Consider the following 15,349-nt stretch of genomic DNA (forward strand, 5'->3'; position numbering starts at 1 on the left):
CAGCCACCTTCTCCCCCCGTGCGGCGCCCAAGGCCGTCACGCCCCTGCACAAATTTTGGCCGAAAGTTTTCAAACTACTTCTGAATTTTGATCTGAATATAAAATCGTCGATGGCAAATGAAAAAATGGCTTTGGTTTGAAATTGTGCGAAAGTCAGCTAATCAATTAAACGAGGTGAGATAGTTTTGCTCGAGAGTATTACAGTGTGCAGTACTTCGCACAATTATGTCCTGCCCGTCAATGTGAGCATGTGACTGGACAGAAACAGTAATTCAATGGTAGTGCCTCGTTAATGGGGAATTTTAAAAGATAGGCACATTTGAGGACAGGGAGGAGGAGTGACGTGGGTTGCAAGGCTTATCAAGAACCGCCACCTGTAGAACTGCATTATCTATTTCTTTTTATAAATGTTATTATGGTCCTTAAGAAACAAGCAACAGAAGGTTAGTTTCTTTTTTGTCATAATACGCCAACAGAAATAATGAAGGTGCGATTGGCAGGTTGTTTCTCTCACTCCTCAAGCTGTTGAACGTAATCAGTTCCTTTGAATTGTCTGCGTGTTCTTCAGAGTCCCCATCATGCCGCTAATGGTCGGCGGTTCAGTGATGGTGATCTAAACGACTTCAATTACAATATACTGACCATTCATCGGAAGGAATAACCGAATTTTCCGCAACTAATCTTTGAATTATAGGTCCTAGAATTTCCACGATTTCTTGTTGTAGGTCAAAAGAGCGGCAAACTCAACTTTTGTTCAGTTCAAACATCCAGGGATTATCTATTCGTCTTCCATTATATCGATTGTTTTCTACCTCAGCTTGAGTGTCATTTCATTCTGGGACATTATTTTCTAGCAACATTCTACCTCTGTTGTATTTCCGGCGTCCCGCGAAACACGCTTTGTCAACTTGTGCTGCCGCTTCTTTAGTGCTCGTCATTGTTCCATGATTATTAGCCGCCGTGGTACAGTGGAACCACGCGTGCTTTGGGGTCCGAGGGGTCTCCAAGCGCACGGGTTCGAATGCTGTCCACGGTCCGAGTGTAGGTTGGGCTTCCTCACTCGCGGCAACGGTTTCTTAGCGGGTGGGCTTTGAGATAAGAGGTACCACAAAAAGTATCCCCTTTAACACATAAATTCCCGTGAAAAGCCCGCATGGTGTATATATATATATATATATATATATATATATATATATATATATATATATATATATATATATATATAGCCTGCCCTCTAAAGACAACTTCTACTACTTCCTACACTACACTACAACACCTTACACTTTTACACTCTCTTCAAATCAAAATTTAATAATGGCTTCACCACGCCCTGCCTCGGAGTCCCCCTCTGGGAGGGACCATAAATGTCCCCAGGTCGGACTGCCCCTCTGCTGTCGACCTTGGGTGTCTTGACACTTCATCTAATACTTTCACTATCAATTTCTGCAACATTCGTGGCCTTCGTTCTAATTTTCAATCTGTGGAACACCACCTCTCCTCTACTAAACCTCATCTTCTCTTCCTAACCGAAACACAGTTGTCTGTGACTACTGACAGCAGCCCTTTTCTGTTCCCTCCTACTTGCTCTATCCTCATTTTCAATCCAAAGCTGGATGTTGCGCATACGTGCGTAACGACACCACTTGCTCTCGTGCCCACAATCTTGAATCTTCAGAATTTTCTACCATCTGGCTAAGACTTCAATGTCACTCTCTAACTAAATTCATCTGTGCTGTATACCTCTCACCTAATTCCTCTGACTATGTAAAATTCTTTGACTATTTGACTTCCAAGGTGGAGCACATCTTATCTCACTTTCCTTTTGCTGAGATCTCCATTTTAGGGATTTCAATGTTCACCACCAGCTTTGGCTTTCATCTTCTTTCACTGACCAACCTGGTGAACAAACCTTCAACTTTGCTATCCTTCATGACCTAGAGCAGCTAGTGAAGTTCCCTACCCGTATTCCTGACCGCCTTGGAGACACGCCCAACATTCTTGATCTTTTCCTAACCTCCAACCCTTCTGCTTACTCTGTTAAACTTTCCTCTCCGTTGGGCTCCTCCGACCACAATCTAATTTCCGTTACCAGTTCTATCACTCCAGTGCAGCCTCAGGACCCGCCTAAGCGGAGGTGCTTCTGGCATTTTAACTCTGCTAAGTGGGAGGAACTAAGGCAGTACTATTCTGATTTCCTTGGGATGATTATTGTTTTCATGTCAGAGATCCTTCTCTTTGTGCCGAGCGCATAACAGAGGTGATTATCTCTGGCATGGAGCTATACATTCCTCATACTTTCTCTAACCCTAAAGCTAAAAAGCCTTGGTTTAACTCTGCTTGTTCTCGTGCTGTCAATGATAGAGAGGCGGCTCACAAACGGTTCCGTAGCCATCCAACTGCTGAAACTCATGCCCTATATATTTCTGCCCGTAATCATGCCAAATCTATTCTCCAACTTACTAAAAACTCTTTCATCAATAGAAAATGTCAAAGTCTTTCCAATTCTAACTCCTCTCGAGATTTCTGGCATCTAGCCAATAATATCTCTAACAACTTTACTTCTTCGTCTTTCCCTCCTTTACTTCATCCAGATGGCTCTACAGCTGTCTCTTCTTTTCTAAAGCTGAACTCTTCGCTCAAACCTTTGCTACCAACTCAACTTTGGATGATTCTGGGCATATTCCTCCTACTCCTCCACCCTCTGACTACTTCATCCCTAAAATTAAAATTCTTTATAAAGACGTTTTCCTGGCCCTCTCTGGCCTTGATTCTCGGAAGGCTTACGGTCCGGATGGAGTCCCTCCTGTTGTTCTCAAAAACTGTGCTTCCGAACTCGCTCACTGCCTGGTCAAACTCTTTCATCTGTGTCTCTCTACTTCTATTTATCCTTCTTGCTGGAAGTTTGCTCACATTCAACCTGTCCCTAAAAAAGGTGACCACTCCAATCCTTCTAACTACCGCCCTATAGCTTTGATTTCCTGCCTTTCTAAAGCCTTTGAGTCTATCCTTAATAGGAAGATAATGAGGCATCTATCAGCTCACAACCTTCTCTCTGATTGCCAGTATGGTTTCCGTAAAGGCAGATCTACTGGTGATCTTCTTACTTTCCTAACTGAATCTTGGTCATCCTCTTTTAGGGACTTCGGTGAAACCTTTGCTGTCGGCCTTGACATATCGAAAGCCTTCGATAGAGTCTGGCACAAATCTTTAATTTCTAAACTACCCTCCTACGGATTCTATCCTTCTCTCTGTACCTTCATCTCCAGTTTCCTTTCCGATCGTTCTATTGCTGCTGTAGTAGACGGTCACTGTTCTTCCCTAAAACTATCAACAGTGGTGTTCCACAGGGTTCTGTCCTATCACCCACTCTCTTTCTATTATTCATCAATGATCTCCTAAATCTGACTCAATGCCCTATCCACTCCTATGCTGATGATACCACCTGCATTATTCAACAGCGTTCAACAGACGCCCAACCCAACAACAATTAAATGACTCAAGGCGAGATGCTATAGGACGCCTAACTTCTGATCTTTCACTTGTTTCTGATTGGGGCAGAGAAAACCTGGTTTTGTTCAATGCCTCAAAAACTCAATTTCTACAACTATCTACTCGACATAACCTTCCAGACAACTATCCTCTCTTCTTCAATAACACTCAACTTCCCTCTCCTCTACATTAAACACACTCGGTCTATCCTTCACTAAAAATCTAAACTGGAAATTTCACATCTCTACTCTTGCTAAATCAGCTTCCAAGAAGTTAGGTGTCCTATGGCGTCTTCGTCCATTTTCTCTCCTCCCAGCTGCTTGCTCTGTACAAGGGCCTTATCCGCCCGTGTATGGAGTATGGCTCTCATGTCTGGGGGATCCACACACAGCTTTACTAAACAAGGTGGAATCTAAAGCTTTTCGTCTTATCAACTCTTCTCCTCTAACTGACTGTCTTGATTCTTTAAGTCACCGCCGCAATGTTGCATCTTTATCTGTCTTCTACCGCTGTTTTCATGCTGTCTGCTCTTCTGAACTTGCTAACTGCATGCCTTCCCCCTCCTGCGGCCTCGCTGCACAAGACTCTCTACTTCTTCTCATCCCTATTCTGTCCATCTTCCTAATGCAAGAGTTAACCAGTATCTTCACTCCTTCATTCCCTACACTGGTAAACTCTGGAACTCTCTACCTGTGTCTGTATTTCCACCTGCCTATGACTTAAACTCTTTCAAAGAGGAGTGTCAAGACACCTCTTACGTTAACTGGACCCTCCTTTTAGATTTTTTGTTTTTCTCTTTCTACTTTCCTCTTAACAGGGCCTGGCAACCAGCAGGATTTTTTTTTCCAACACTTTGTTTTCCCTTGGCCAGTGCCCTTGTAATGTAAAAAAAAAAAAATATATATAAACTTCGTGAACAATCCTCACGACACAAACCAATGACAGACTGCTTCGGTACCTCTTCTCATATCTGACAATTCACGCATCGAATCATATGATCTTGAGTAAAAGAATAACCCCCGCTAATCATATGTGGCCTTGGAAAAATAGTCGAGGTGAGAGTAAAACATTTATCAATATTGGCCTTCCATCCACCACTACCCACGCACCTAGACACTTACAAAACCCTCCACAACACCAAACCCACTGAAACCAGGGCACTTTACACACCCACACCTTTACAACACTTCCCTAACGCACGTCACCCCCTAAACACACATAGATGAATAGATAAATAGTTAAAAAACAAACAAAAACTGGAAACTTGAGCAAGAATCCCACACGCAAGTTTTCGCCACGTCATGAAATAAAGCACCGCTGAAAAAAAAAAAAAACAACATGGGATTCTGGGAAATAGGAACGGGCGGACGTGACAGTAACCCATCCTCGTGTGGCACTTCAGGCACGCAGGCACGCAGGCACGCACGCACGCACGTACGCACACTGGGTAAGGATTTGAGAGAGAGAGAGAGAGAGAGAGAGAGAGAGAGAGAGAGAGAGAGAGAGAGAGAGAGAGAGAGAGATATTTGTTCATATGTGTGTGTGTGTGTGTGTGTGTGTGTGTGTGTGTGTGTGTGTGTGTGTGTGTGTGTGTGTGTGTGTGTGTGTGTGTGTGTGTGTGTGTGTGTGTGTGTGTGTGTGTGTGTGTGTGTGTGTGTGTGTGTGTGTGCGTGTGTGTGTGTGTGTGTGTGTGTGTGCATGTGTGTGTGTGCTGTGTGCGCGTGCATGTGTGCGCGTGCATGTGTGCGCGTGCATGTGTGCATGTTTGTGCGTGTGCCTGTGCGTGTGTCAGTATGTCAATCACATATACTCTATTTCTTATGACCCCATCCTGCTTGCCTTCCATTCCACTTTCCTCTGTTAACAACCTCACGTGTTCTTCACCGCACTGCCACACCTGTCCCCCTCATTACAACCCACACCTGAACCCTGCTTCCCTTATCCTCCCTCTCCTTAACCCCACTTCAACAACCACTCCCTCTCTCCTACTTACTGCTACATCAACACAATAATAATCACCTGCTTCTGCCAAACTCACACGAGACTGATTGATTTATACATTAGTTGACCTCACTGGCGCCACATGGAGGTTATATGGCGCCTCACGTAAAAAAGAAATCAGTGTTAGGAAAATGATATACTAAAATCCTGGTGTACCTTGCTTTATACGAGCCAATTAAGCGTGTTTCCAGGTGTCTGTCAGAAGCATGCAGGTTATTATTCTTGCATTTGTTTTTTTTTTAGTAAAGCGAGGGGAGATTGTGTATATGTAAATTAATTGAATGTATCTGAATAAAATAATGAATACGAATAGCTAGGAACATCAGAGACCGAAATGAATGTAAGACTGGAAAAAGATAAATGAAAAAAACTAACCTGCTATAAAAAGAAATGTAAGATATATAACTGAAAACTGCAGGAAATTACGTATAATGAAATTAATTGAATATATCTGAATAAAAAATACGTGAATAGGAACGTGTAGGTACAACAGAGACCAAAATGCACCTACTACTGGAGAAATAATGAAAAACTAACCTGCTCTAAGAAGAAATGCAGGATATATAAATAACAACTGGGGATATTATGTATATTGAAATTAATTAAATTATCTGAATAAAAAAAATAAATAAGAATAGGAACGAATACATGATAGACCAAAATGCAAGTACTACTGGAAAAAAATAATGAAAACTAACCTGTTATAAGAAAAAATGCAGGATATATAACTAAAAACTGGTGAATTATCTTGAAAGCGTGGAAAAGTTATCATCCTCAGCCCAGATGGAACAATAAGAACTCAACGCACACCGCTACGCACAGTTTGGCAATTTCATCACTTACGATTATATCAAGTTAATCAAAGTGTTTCCCAATAGCACTTGGCGGAATATCATAGCAACTCATGGCTTCCTCACTCGGGGCAACGGTTTCCTAGCGGGTGGGCTTTGAGATAGGAGGTACCCCAAAAAGTATCCCCTTTAGCCCAGAAATTCCCGTGAAAAGCCCACATGGTATAAATTAAAAAATAAATAAATAAATAAAAACTCAAGCCACGATTACACTGACCAATGATTTAAACCTTCTGACATTTTGATAACCAAGAAGAAAAACTCTCACCTCATTATCTCCCGCTCCCACATCCTTCTCCTTCTCCGTCTCTGGTCTCTGTCTCCGGCTCTGGTCTCTGTCTCCGGCTCTGTCTCTGTCTCTGTCTCTGTCTGTCCTGCTCTCTCTTCTCTCGTCTCGTCTCGTCTCGTCTCGTCTCGTCTCTCTCTCTCTCTCTCTCTCTCTCTCTCTCTCTCTCTCTCTCTCTCTCTCTCTCCGGTGATGCACAAAAATAACACAAAGATGAGAACGTAGCAGTGTAGTAAATCAACGCAAACCAAGGAGTATGTAGTGTCGAGCCAGTTAACACCCGCGACTACCTCTCTCTCTCGCGTGGCAGGGCTAAGAGAACCTTGAACGTCGCCTCTCAGGAACCTAACAGGAACTTCACTCTCCCTTTCTGATCCTTCTCCGAAACTCAGTGTCATTCTCAGCTCTTCTTCTGGTATTCTTGCCATTACATCATGAAATTCTCCTGCCGTGCCCACACTAGTTGCTAAAGCCTCTAGTTAATTCATTCATTACTGAGACGCATTTATAACCCTTTCAGTACTGGGACACTTATATCGGATTAAGCAGTTTTACTTACATTAGAAAGGGTCTATGGAGTTTAGAAGATTAATGGCCATAATTTTCACTATTCTAATCCCCCCACATAAGTTTCTGAAGCTGTATAAAATCACTAAGTATTAAGCGGAATAAATATGAAACCGCGTCATAGTATTGAAGGAGTAAACTTGATTTTTGGGGGTGATTAGACGATTTTATTTGCGTTAGGAAAGGTCTATGGAGGTCAGAAGCTTCATGGCCAGAGTCTTTATAATTCTAATCCCAATAAACATTTCTGAAGCTGTATAGAATGGCCCATATTGTAACCAGAATGAATATGAAAACGCGTGGATTTTTAAGTTTTTTTTTTTTTAAGTTCCATTGATTTCTACAATGTTAATAGGAGAAATAGTCTTGAGAACACGGTCAGTTGTTTTTCATAGCCTTGGGAAATGGTCATGGTGAAAGAGCATGGAGTTTTTGAATACTGATCTTTGTGCATGTTTTCCTGATCGCCACCCGTCATTCCTACTGCTCCCTCGTGACACCATGATACCCGGAATGCACTTGTGGAAATCGTGCGTCTTCCGCTTAACACCCACCACCATTACCACCACCACCACTGCCACCATCACCATCACCACGTTTCCTCTTCCTTCTTCTCCTCCTCCTTCGTCATTAGATCATCGCTATTCACGGCCCAGTAACGCGTATTTCCTTCAATATCCTTCCATCCTTTGTGCAATTCACCTCGGTCGTCTGCTGGTCACCCAGCCAGTCTTCCCCATTACGGAGCGAGCTCAGAGCTCATAGAGCGATCTTCGGGTAGGACTGAGACCACAACACACTCCACACACCGGGATAGCGAGGCCACATCCCCTCGAGTTACATCCCCTACCTATTTACTGCTAGGTGAACAGGGGTTACACATTAAGAGGCTTGCCCATTTGCCTTGCCGCGCCGGGACTCGAACCCGGCCCTCTCGGTTGAGTCGAGCGTACTAACCACTACACTACGCGGCGAGTGTGTGTGTGTGTGTGTGTGTGTGTGTGTGTGTGTGTGTGTGTGTGTGTGTGTGTATAATCAGGTTCCATGAGAGATTGCAATAGAACAGTTACCAGAATATGACATTTTTTTCTTTTATTTTTTAATATCTACATAATGCTTTGTTAACATTGTACTCATCCTCCTCCTCCACTCACTCACTCACTCACGCACGCACGCTCTCACTCTCTCTCTCTCTCTCTCTCTCTCTCTCTCTCTCTCTCTCTCTCTCTCTCTCTCTCTCTCTCTCTCTCTCTCTCTCTCTCTCTCTCTCTCTCTCTCTCTCTCTCTCTCTGTCGTTATTAATAGACACCTACTGTACACACGCAGCGTAATCAACACATGACAAGACCCCCAACTCTGCCTCCCCCTCCCCGCGTGTACAGAACAATGGGGTGATGCAAATCCCTAAACGTATGGTGGTGCCTTGCCCTCGTACGATCTGAGGTGACCGGCGCGCGCATCACCTTCTCACCCCCGTCAAGTGTTCACATGGCGCAAGGGAACAGAGGCAAGAATAACAAAAAGAAAAGGGGAAAAAAATGCCTTGCTCATTTCCGAAAGCACAACTTCAGTCTTTGTCACAGTTTCGATTTTGTCTCTCATGCCGACTTGCACTTTATTACACGTTGGGGAATGAGAGAGAGAGAGAGAGAGAGAGAGAGAGAGAGAGAGAGAGAGAGAGAGAGAGAGAGAGAGTGTACCATGACGGGTTTCCATATTCATTCTGCTAACTATTTGCTGATTTTATACAGCTTCAGAAACTTATGTGGGGGATTAAAATAGGAAAGAGGAAAGACTGTGACCATTAAACTTCTACCCTCCATAGATCCTTCTTCATGTCAATAAAATGATCTAATCGTACACAAATCTCAAAGTAAAACAAGTGTCTCAGTATTGAAGGGGCTAACGGAGCGTGTGTAGGGGAATGGTAGAAAATTATACTGCAGTAAATGTGAGGAGCTATATAGTGCTTAGTGCAAGGTTGGTCATGGTTGGGGAAGGGAGGAGAAATGTTACAATGGCGAGGTGTGGGAAGGAGTGCTTCAGATTTGGGGAGGAAAGACACGTGTCAGTTTTGGAGAGGAAGAAAAAGTGTTATGTTAGGAAGAGAAAGGAAGAGAGAGGAAAGGAAAGGATTGGAGTTAAATGGAATTGTGTTAGGAGAAAAGAGAAGAGGTATTAGGTTGTAAGAGGAAAGAGCACATTTGAGTTGATAGGAATGAGAGAAGTATAGGATGTCAGGTAAAGAGAGGAGTGGGGAAGTGGGTGAGGAGGGAAGGTGAAGTGTGAGGTAATAGGGAGGAGGGTAGTGAAGTAATAGAAAAGGTAGTAATCTGTTGGGGTGGCAGGTTATAATTCAGTTGAGAGGAGAAGATAAGTGAAGTGATTAAAGAATGCCTTGCACAGAACACTGGGGTCATATTGCGTGGAATTAATGTCAAAATCAAAGGTAAAAGTAAAAAAAAAAAAAAAAAAAAAAAAAACGTCATATTTGAAAGAATAGAAAATGTAATGACAAAAAAAAAAAAAAAAAAAAGAAAGAAACACAGACTTAAAAATACTAATTGGTAGATTTGGACAAAGTTGTGTGTGGGTGTCTTGAGGGCAGCGAAGCGCCACGAAGAGGAGAGGAGAGGAGAGGAGAGGAGGGGAGGGGAGCAGGTGGAAAGGAGGAGATAAAAAGCATGTTGACTGTGTGTGTGTGTGTGTGTGTGTGTGTGTGTGTGTGTGTGTGTGTGTGTGTGTGTGTGTGTGTGTGTGTGTGTGTGTGTGAGTGCGTGCGTGCGTGCGTGAGCGTGTGTTTGCGTGCGTGCTTGCATGCGTGTGTTTGCGTGCGTGCTTGCATGCGTGTGTTTGCGTGCGTGCTTGCATGCGTGCGTGCGTGCGTGCGTGCGTGTGCTTGTGTGCGTGTGCGCGCGAATTTGTGTGTGTGTGTGTGGGTGTGTGTGGGCGTGCGTGCGTGCGTGCATGCGTATGTGTGCTTGTGTGCGTGCGTGTGCGTGCGTGCGTGCGTGCATATGCGAACGTGTGTACTTGTGCGTGCTTGAGTGTGTGCCTGCGTGTGTACGCGTGAGCGTGCGCGAACGTGTGTACGCGAACGTACGTACGAGAGTGGGAGGAAATGAAGTGTGCAGTAGAGATATAAAAAAGAAAGAGAAAAATTGTTATGTTAGCCAAGGATAAGGTTTAAGTGGCAGTCCTAGTCTTCCCTCCCTATCCCTTCCTCCTCTTCCCCGCTCCCAGCCTGTTAACCAGACTGGCTTAACGTCACATCTATGTTACAAATTCGTAGCATCACATCGCAAGACGCCAGTGGGAGCGGAAGGTGTTATCGCGTGGAAGTCTTGGTGGCTATCGATGCAACTTTTCCTTCAGTGCTGCATGTGTTTGAGAACTAACAAAGATCGCTAATGACAATACTTAGTCCCCCTTGAGGAATATAACAGTAAAGCTCTCCACTTGACTTCCTTTAAGAGGGAGGTTTGAAGATATTTATTCCTTAATTTTCGTTAACTCTTCACTTTTCTGTAAGGGAACCAGCACTCAAGTGGGTCTTTTTTTATATTTTGTTACTCTTGGCTGGCTTCCCTCATGCAGAAAAAGAAAAAATCAGGCATACACGTGTATTTAGTGGCAAACATAAGTAGATAAAGGTTGAGATCTTAAGTTAGGTTAGATAAAGACGAATATATGAAACTATAACTCCTGCAGGAAACTATAGTATAAATAAAGTGGCATACACGTACATTTTGAGGTAATAAGCTACAAGAATGAGGATGTATGTGAGTTAAACAAGACAGTTGATTAGATAAAAGACGGATAAAGTGACATTTTGACCGCTTCAATACTGGGACACATTTTTACCTTGAGATTTGTGTCCTATTAGAACACTTTATTGACATTAGGGTCTATAGAGGTCAGAAGTTTAAAAGCCACAGTCTTCACTATTATAATCCCCAACACGAGTTCCTGAAGCTGTATTAAACACCAAATAGTAAGCAGAATGAACATGGAAACGCGTCATGGTACTTAAGGGATTAAACAGGAAACTACTTGTACGAATGAACAACTGTATACACTCAGCTACCCTTTCTGCTCTTTAGCTAACTAGTTTTGGGTAATTATTACAGTACACCTCACTTACCTACCTTAATACCACTGCTACTTTTACTTCACTACTTTTAGAGACAAGAAGATTACAAATGACAGCTACAACTTCAAACTAAGTGAATGGAAACAAGCAGGTAACAATGGTAACTTACATCAATGAAGTATACAAAGATTTTTACCAACCATTAAAAAAAAAAAACAAGTTCGTTCGCTTGAGTTAAGACGCAGTATAGTGATGAACATGATGGTGCAAGGTGGGGAGCGGAAAGGGGGGTGGAGAAAGGGGGAGATTACGTAGAAAAATAGAAGAACAGATGTTGGGGAGGCGTTGGGCAGAGGCAAGGCAGGGCGAATGACTGAAGAGAAGGCCGGAGAATAGTTAAAACGTAGTAGTAGAATGCGAGATGGTGCAAGGTGGGGAATGGAAATGTTTGGTGGGAGAAGAGACGTTTGGGAGAGGGAATGAGGAAGGGAATGGGGGTAGGGAGAGGGAGCATGGAGTTAAGGGGTGGAAGACAGGGAGTGAAAGGGGGAGATTACATGGAAGGGGATGGAAGGACTAGTAGGGGAAGAGAAGCAGGGGAGAGAGATGGGCAGGAAGAGGCACGTGAGGGAGGGGGGGAGGGCACTGACAAAGCAGCAGCGGAGTGGCAGGTGGCAGCGGAAGTGACAAAATTCTTCTCGGATGGACAAGACAAGACAACACACCTGCCAAACACACCTGACTGACTCTCCCCTACACTCACAATCACGCTACATATCACACTTACTTCTCATCACCTCCAGCCAGCCACACGTCCCTTCAGGAGCCGAGAAAAGCGAGCCTGCGTCCACCTATTTCCCGGCCTGGTCCGCCACGTCGCCCGCTGCCAGCCCACCTCCACCTGCCCACCACCACTGCGCATGCGTGTCCCTTGGCTTCTCCTGCGCAGAGCTCCCACAATGCCTGTCACTGATTGAAGGAATTATTATTGTATATACCGGTCGAGTTATAGAAATATGCACTTGTTTTTTTCTTATTTTCTTTATTCTCTAATGTTTATTTGTTTTTGTGTTATTAGTAAGGAACAAATATAGTTTTCATAATATGTCTTCACTTTCCTAAGCCTTCGTTATCTCTTCCTTCTACCTATTCCATTCTTCCTTTCTTCCCTCTCCTATTACAGTTCTTCCTCATCTACTTCCTCCTTCTTATCACTTCTCCTCTTCCGATTCCATCCACATCTCTACCTCTTTCTTCTCGTTTTCTTCCTCCTCCATTTCCACCAATCCCTATCCCTCCCTTTGCTTCCCTCCCTTCATCCACAATCGTTCCTAGTTCAGCCTCATTTCCCTTCATTGTTAGCCCTGGAAGTCACTCAGTCGCCTCTTAGTCTGTTCATTAATAAGACACACTCGTATCTTTTAGTATTCACAACAATATTAATCACGCTCCAAATATAACCTTGAGGAAAAAACGTGTGTGCGTACAAGGAGTTCCCTATTTAATGAAGCAGCCTTCCTACCCTTGTCTCTAGCTACACTTCCAGACCGATATGTCAACTCAGGGGGTTTAATTAGTAAAGTATAGTTTCTCTCAACTCAACTTCACGTGCGCCGCTCTGTTTCCACTTCCCATCCTTATTACTCTCTCTCTCTCTCTCTCTCTCTCTCTCTCTCTCTCTCTCTCTCTCTCTCAATCAGTGAAAATCCGTTTAAAAGCAAAAGTAAAGTCATATACAAACTTTTAACTCTGAAATAATGAAGGCAATGGATAACAGTAGAGAGAGAGAGAGAGAGAGAGAGAGAGATGTTCATATGCGTGTCGACTATGAACGTGACAGCAATAAGTGACGCGACAGGAACAGCCACCACCCTGAGTACCAAGTTACAGCCTGCTCCCTCAATGATCACGTACTTTTGACACACTAATTGTTCAGTTATAAATAGTTTTCTAGCAGTGAAAGGACAAGATTAGCCTCACACACACACACACACACACACACACACACACTCTCTCTCTCTCTCTCTCTCTCTCTCTCTCTCTCTCTCTCTCTCTCTCTCTCTGTCCTTTAATGATTTGCATGTCACAGAGGGAAAGAGTGGACGGTAGTAATAAAAGAGGAAAGGAAAGAGGAGAGGAGAGGAGGTGGAAGAGTAATGTGGTGTGGGGAGAGTGGAGTGAGAAGGATGTTACATTTGACGACCACAGGAATGAAAGGATTGTAAAAACACGACCCTTAGTAATTCAATCATGGTTACTGCTGTTCTCGTTAGCATCACCAGCACCAGTAGCAGCAGCAGTAGCAGCATACAGAGCACAGCAGAGGTATAATGATTGCGCGTGCTGAGTCAGGGCGTTCGTTACCTCTGTCTGCACTCAGCAAGGGATCTCAATAGGAAGTTTTTTTTTTTCTTTATGGAATAGAAAAAGCTGACTAAGGACGACAAAATGAAAAAAAAAGGCCCACTTGATTGCCAGTTCCCCAACAGATTAAGGGAGTTAGACAAAGAATCTGGGACAAACGTCTTGAAACTTCCCTCATAAAAGAAATCAAGTCGTGTGAAGTTGCAAGTACAGAAACAGGCATAGAGTTCCAGAGCTTACCAGAAGTACGTACGCTACCTGTAATTTGCTGGACAGGTGACGTTATCTCTACTGTTAGCGGATTGTGTAGTTGTTGGACAAATGGAAAGGTGGTAAGGAAACACAGGCAGGATTAGAATACTTTTTTCTCTAACGTCTCGACCTAGAGGCTTTCTTCAGAGAGAATGAAGAAGCCCTCGAGATCGAAACGTAGAGAATAAAAGTATTGGCTAATTGTGTAATTTTTTTTTTACTTATTAACTGGTAAAGACTGGTAAATCAATTCTCTTTTATTTTATTTTCTACATGTGAAAAGTATCGCATGGAAATATTTGAAGGGGTTTTACTGTAGTTTAAATAGATAGACGAATAGAAAAAAAGAATTGAGGTAAAATAAAATCACATAAAAGAATACATTAAAGATTGATGAAAAAAAAAATACTGCATATAATATTCAGTTACCAGTATTCTTGACACTTTGAGTAGGACAAATGTATTAATGAATAACTGCATTGATAGAGAAAAACATGATCAAATAATTAAATGAAAAATATATTCTAATCTATACACAAATACCTCCAATAAAAGTGTGTGTGTGAGAGAGAGAGAGAGAGAGAGAGAGAGAGAGAGAGAGAGAGAGAGAGAGAGAGATTAGTAGTAGAAGTAGCTAAAGTTATTTACGATTTCAAGGATGATTTTGTGATTTTAGTGAAAGATGGACAAAAATCATTCAGACAGTAATAACAATGACTAATTCTCTCTCTCTCTCTCTCTCTCTCTCTCTCTCTCTCTCTATGTCAACAACTAAGGACACAGAATAGAGACAAGGAGGAAGAGGAAGGTTGAGATGGCTGAAGGAGAGAAGGAGGGATAAAGGAGGGAAGGATTCTCACCCTTTCCTCCATCCCTACTTGTGGAGGAGGAGGAGGAGGAAAAGTGGCAACAGAGAGGCGAGGAGAAGTGTCTAATTTACGAGAGAGAGAGAGAGAGAGAGAGAGAGAGAGAGAGAGAGAGAGAGAGAGAGAGAGAGAGAGAGAGAGAGAGAGAGAGAGAGAGAGAGAGAGAGAGAGAGAGTGTGTGTGTGTGTGTGTGTGTGTGTGTGTGTGTGTGTGTGTGTGTGTGTGTGTGTGTGTGTGTGTGTGTGTGTGTGTGTGTGTGTGTGTGTGTGTGTGTGTGTGTGTTTCCCTCATGAAGGAGTGGGTGGAGGCGCCATCTTGACATCTTGAAGGGAAAAGTAGGCTGTACTCGAGTTATGAGTGCAGGCTGTGGAGATGACACGGAGGAAGAGGAGGAGGAGGAGGAGGAGGAGGAGGAAGTCTCTTTGTTGCGTCCAAACTCTTCTACAAACACCTGGGCCAGTGTCTCTCTGTGGTCTAATTTTAGCTCCTGCTCACACACACACACACACACACACACACACACACACACACACACACACTCACATACACACACCTGCATCCCACCACACACACACACACA

At 43.3% G+C, this 15,349-nt stretch overlaps 1 protein-coding gene across 9 annotated transcripts in view; it reads right to left on the bottom strand.

Moving 5' to 3' along the window:
- Window positions 1–15,349, bottom strand: part of LOC123499528 — a 126,710-nt gene that overhangs the window by 9,471 nt on the left and 101,890 nt on the right. For 6 of the 9 annotated variants that reach the window (XR_006673018.1, XR_006673011.1, XR_006673010.1 and 3 more), the window contains one exon: window positions 12,075–12,256. The gene's annotated coding sequence lies outside the window, so the exon portion shown is untranslated. Of the gene's footprint in view, window positions 1–6,609; window positions 6,689–8,044; window positions 8,079–12,074; window positions 12,257–15,349 lie in introns of those variants that run through there. The other 3 variants (XR_006673017.1, XR_006673015.1, XR_006673014.1) reach the window with 3 other exon arrangements.

Source organism: Portunus trituberculatus, chromosome 50 (genome assembly GCF_017591435.1).
Source record: "Portunus trituberculatus isolate SZX2019 chromosome 50, ASM1759143v1, whole genome shotgun sequence".
Classification (NCBI taxonomy): Eukaryota; Metazoa; Arthropoda; class Malacostraca; order Decapoda; family Portunidae; genus Portunus; species Portunus trituberculatus.